This window comes from Cupressus sempervirens, chromosome 10 (assembly GCF_028749045.1).
Source record: "Cupressus sempervirens isolate cs-2001-9-10 chromosome 10, ASM2874904v1, whole genome shotgun sequence".
NCBI lineage: Eukaryota > Viridiplantae > Streptophyta > Pinopsida > Cupressales > Cupressaceae > Cupressus > Cupressus sempervirens.
The window spans coordinates 922,605,183-922,610,554 of NC_143127.1; the positions used below are offsets into that span (position 1 = coordinate 922,605,183).

At 32.0% G+C, this 5,372-nt stretch overlaps 1 pseudogene; it reads right to left on the reverse strand.

The window, feature by feature from the left end:
- Positions 1-3,024: 3,024 nt before the first annotated feature.
- LOC149537028 (10-deacetyl baccatin III-10-O-acetyl transferase pseudogene) lies at positions 3,025-4,644 on the reverse strand (annotated as a pseudogene).
- Between the last annotated feature and the right edge of the window lie 728 nt (positions 4,645-5,372).

Consider the following 5,372-nt stretch of genomic DNA (forward strand, 5'->3'; position numbering starts at 1 on the left):
TTTAAAACTATATTTCATTTGTAACTCCCATCAAATTTATGTTCTATTTCTATTTGTTAATAATTATGATTGCTAAATGGCATTCCATATTTTAATTTGGTTTTCTTTGTGTGAATGCCAGATAAAATTTGTTATTTAAAATTATTTTTTATAGTGAATTTTATTTGTAACTCTCTTCAAATATTTTTTCCTTACATGGGTTATTCCTTGGAATATTCTCATGTTGAGAATTGTTGCTCCCATTGTATATGCATTTCAGCATAAATATTCAAATTAATCTCAACATATTATTTAATAATATAGCTTTTTATGGTTATTATATTTTAACTTATCATTTATATTAGATACTGGTTAACTATATATGGATTATTTATCTTGACTCGGTATATATAATATATTTAATCAATTATTCATATTTATTATAATAGGTAAATTTTTATTTATATCATTCTTTACATTACTTGAATATATTCTATTATATTGGTCAATTTTATAATTGAGGATCATTGAAGTTGACTTACATTGTTGGTTATTTTTTACCCTAGTTAATCTTGTGGTTATCCTAATATATTTTATAGTTTATCATTATTTCATCTTCCAACGATTAAATTTAATTTGAGGAATGCAATTTTAAACTATCTAAGTGTTATATCCTATAATAAGTATAAATATGTAATAATAACAATATCTTGACTATTTATCTCACAATGATATAGATTGGAGTCTTTGGTATCACATTGATGCAAGAGCATCTAGAGGTATAAGGGCAATCTTGTGTCACCCAAAAACAAATGTACTTAGAATTAGTTTTTATTTCATGTGTTTTCATTTCTAAATACCCACTTGGGTCAAATAAAGGTTCCAACTCTCACAGTTCCACTATTAGACTTATGGGTTAGAGTTTTTAAACACCTTGGGATACGTGTAAATACCAAAAAAAATAAGAGTATGTAATTGAGCCATCATTTTGGTGAAATAGAAGGTATAAATTGGTTGAATGATTGTCATTGTAATTTAGAACATTCCAAAAAAAGAATCAGGTCAAAAGGCCCCACAATTTGAAAGTTATCGCAATTTTTCAGTTTCTGGAGACATCTTAAGAATGCTTCAAAGTCAAGTTAGGGGCATTAAATGACCTCAAATAGGGCTAAAAAATGGAGAACAAGCAAAGCTTGTCCATATGGCTATAGAGCACTTTGAGAGCTTTTCGAAAATGTAAACGGTTCGCTAATTAGAGCTACGGTTCAAAAGTTATGCCTCTCAAAAGTTTGGTTACTATTTTTGGATTCTTCTAATTTTTTTGCTGACTTCTAATGTGACTTCTCGAGCATTCTATTTGGTCAGTGGATGCCAACTAGCACTTTCTAGAATGTATTCCTAATCCTTAACCCTTTGGGGTCTATTTAAGAACATTTTTGGCATTGTAAAAGGCAGTTCGGAGTGGAGTTTGAGAGAAGGTACTGGGAGAAGAATTTATCTCTAGATTTATGCTATTGTAAGCCCATAGGGCATGTTTTGGAGTCTTCTTCTTTGCACTAAGTGTACTAGCATATTTTCATAGTTAATAAAATTTTCCTTTCCTATTATGTCCATTATGTGCTTGGGTTGTGTCCCCATCACACACACACACACACACAAACACACACATCTACATAGTGTGTGTGTGTGTGGATGTGGTGTATAATATATATATGTATGTATGTATGTATGTATGTATGTACGTACACACACACACACACACACACACATATTGTGTGTGTGTGTGTCACTAGTAGATTTGAGATCATTTTTCAACCAAAATTTTTGACCATTTATTAAATTGGTCAGTATGGAAAGGGAAACTATGGCTACTTTTTAATTTATGCCTGTGTTGGTCAAAATTTTGACCAACACAAGCTTAATATGTAAAAAGGGAAAATGCCACCCATTTCATTGTATTCTCTATTCAGCTTCAATGTGCATGCATGAGTTGAAGAACTAGGGAGCTATTTGACTAGAGAGAGAGATCCATAGTGAAAACGTAGATTTACAGGTTAGTTTTATGATAGAGATCCACATCAAGTGAAATCATTCTATTATGAGTCATGACCGATTTGCTGTGAATTGGTTGCATTGTGCACGATCCAGTGGCTTCTTGCATCGAGAGGCAGGCATCAATTGCAGAGGCCCTAATAAAACTTGTGGCCTATTCATTTGACTTTTTCATTTCACATTGCCATGATGAATGAATGTTTTCACAAAGTTCTATGTGGGTCTTATTGAAGAGACCTTTCTATTGGCCTGTCATAGATTTTCAATATAACAGGTAAGCTTTTGGAAATATTAAACCTCGAGTGTTGTCATCTTGTTTACTTAGAGATTTTATGCCTTCATTCTCTGTGTTTTTAAAGTGCTCGATACATGTTACATTACTCAATGCTAATGAGATGCATCATTATGCAAAATGGCAATTGGTTTGCATTATTATTTAATGATATTTCTTCAAAATAATGTGTTTTTGAACTATAAATTTCTTGCTCTGATTCTTGTGTTCTAATCATATATTGATCTTCTCCTTTCATTTCCATTTTTCTCCATCTATAACTAGACTACAGTTGCATTTTAAGACAATGACCAAAGGAAGACATTGAGTTCAGAACATCCTGAAATTAAAACACTTCAACTATTCCATCAGGTTTTATGAAATTGGGTGTACCAAAAACTATTATGATGGAAATAAATAAATCGCAGTGATTTTTCTAGAAAGAAACTTAGAGTCATTTACTGTGAATCTATTGAGAAATACATGCACTCAATGAATACTAAGTGAGTCCTTTGCCCTATCTCTTTTGGGCTGTTGTGAAAGCATGTTATCATCTTTGATTCTCTTATTTGTTTTATGCCTTTTTTCATGTCAAGCCATTATGACAGTTGGCTTACTATACTTTATCAGTAACCTATTTGCCTCACATGGGTTTCATACTTTATATGACGCGAGACCAATTCTCTTCTATTGATCTTTTTTTCACATCTAAGCCGTGATCTTCATTTCTTTGAACCTGTCTTAAACCCTTCAATTTCTTCCATAAAGTATTTTTTGATACATTTAATTACATGCTTTTTGATAAATAGAGAGGCTTGAACAAAATCTTCTTTCAATAGAGGTTGGTGTGGAGTATGTACACTCTCCATAATGGTTTCAAAGTGATAAAATTGGAGGTTTATAGTATATTTTGGCTTCAATAACTCTCTATTCCATACTAGTTCTAAAGAGGCTTAACCTCTCCCCTTGCCATTTCTATAAGGCCTTTAAGAAATTGACCCGATCCTTGTCCATCACAGATACTATGGTGGAAACTCACTCTGACAACAAAACCACCACATGCAAAATGAGTTGCCTATATGAAGTAAATAAAAAAAATAACAACAAAAAATTGCACAAATCTTGTTAAAAAATTATATATTAAATCATTAGTATAAATCGAAATAAATAAGTTACAAATCCATGAAATGCAATGAAAATGATAACTAAAAAAATACTAGAAACTAGGAGATCCAAACAATTGCTTGAATATAGAAATTGGAAAAGAAAATTCAAGATAATAAAACCCAATGTAAGAGAGTAATACAACTCAATATAGGATAGTAAGAGTCAAGGATTTAGGAGTATCCATTCCACCAAATTTGTTAGTGGCATCGATCTTAGAGTCTTGCACTTAGCAATACTAGAATATTCTTGGTGGGTTTGTTAAGAACCATTCAACTTCACCAATCGTTAATATATGTTTTGATATATGAAAATTGTAAGTAATAGAATTGACTTATCATAACATTGTTATCATTTTGTTCAAACTCCCATCATAACATTTTTCATCCACAAATGTTTCAATATACTAAAACTATGAATAATAAGATTGCCTTACCTTGGTGTTGTTATCATTTTGTTCAAACTCCTCTTCCATCTATGACCTTTCCAACTCATCTTTGAAAGCAAAAGCATAACCCTTCTCCCCACCCCGTTTCTCCTTAGGGAAGAATTAAGCTTGGAATAAAAAAGTCAACTTTGACTATATAACACTTTGGCCTAGGAATTAAGCTTAGTGTGTGATGTTTAAGTTGTTCCTTCTCCCCGACCCCAACCCCAAAGATAAAACACTTTCTAAAGGAGATAAAATTAATCCTTCACTTTTCTATAAATAAAAAAGCAAAGTGAAGAATTACCTAAACAACCAAAAGATGAAAGTTCTCGATAGGAGTAGTAATAGGTGGATGTGAATAAAGCAACTATTAAAATGATGGGTTGTCATCATCTGAATCTCCTAAGGCTAAAAGAGTGTTATCTGCCATTGCTTCCACAAACAAAGCACCCTCACCTATGAAATCCACTTCAAAATCCCCATTTTTTTTTCCTCTTAGCCTCCCAGCCAAGGGAATATAATACACCAACACTTTGGAGAGAGCATCTCTAATTGTTTTTGCAGGATCAGTAGACATATTGTCATGAGCATTGTAAACTAATAAGGAAGTAAAGATATGTCTTCTTAACATGGCTAAGTTATCAATAGAGGAGAGGGGGAGAATAGTTTTGGGTGTAGGCAGAGAAGGGGCCACCATGACTAGTTTAGAGCTCTTCGCCTTCCACTCTCTTGCCCCAACTTTCTCCATTCTTATTCTTCTGATACTCAAATTGTGAGATATAAATTGATACTCAAATTGTGAGATTAAAACAACATGTATAAATCCCTTATATATACTACTCCAACCAATAAGTAGCCAAATTATTCCCTTTATTACTATTGCTACCTAAAATAAATTATGTTGTATGTTAAATAAATTATGTTGTATATTTTTAGAGGGTTTTCTAATTATATTGCGACTATAAACATCACACTATCGACCCACTCTAGATTTTGCATTTTTAATCCCTTCACTAAAATGGCATCTCTTTATATCGTTAAATAAATAACTCATGATCCTCAACAACCAATTCTTGCATTTTTGTGGGCAAAGAAATCTATTTTGAAAAAGAGATGTTTCGTAAAACCTGGTGCAAATGGGTTGGTAGACCCTTGGAAATATAGCAAAATACAAATTTTGACATTCATAATTGATTGTCACACTTAAACTCCAGAGGGCTCGATATACTGCATAAAAATTTGGCTATATTGGCTGCTTAAAAAATTGAAAGTCAATAGTGTGAACTCTTAAAAATCAGGAGGGAAAGAAAAGCCCAAAAGATATGATATATTTTTTTGTTCACACTCCATCCAACAATTGAATTGCTAGCTAGTTAAGATAAGATGGGTAATAAAGTCATGAACTATTTATTATTCAGAAAAGCTCCACAATGATAGAAGGGGGATAAATCAAACAATATATTTATATTACATGGT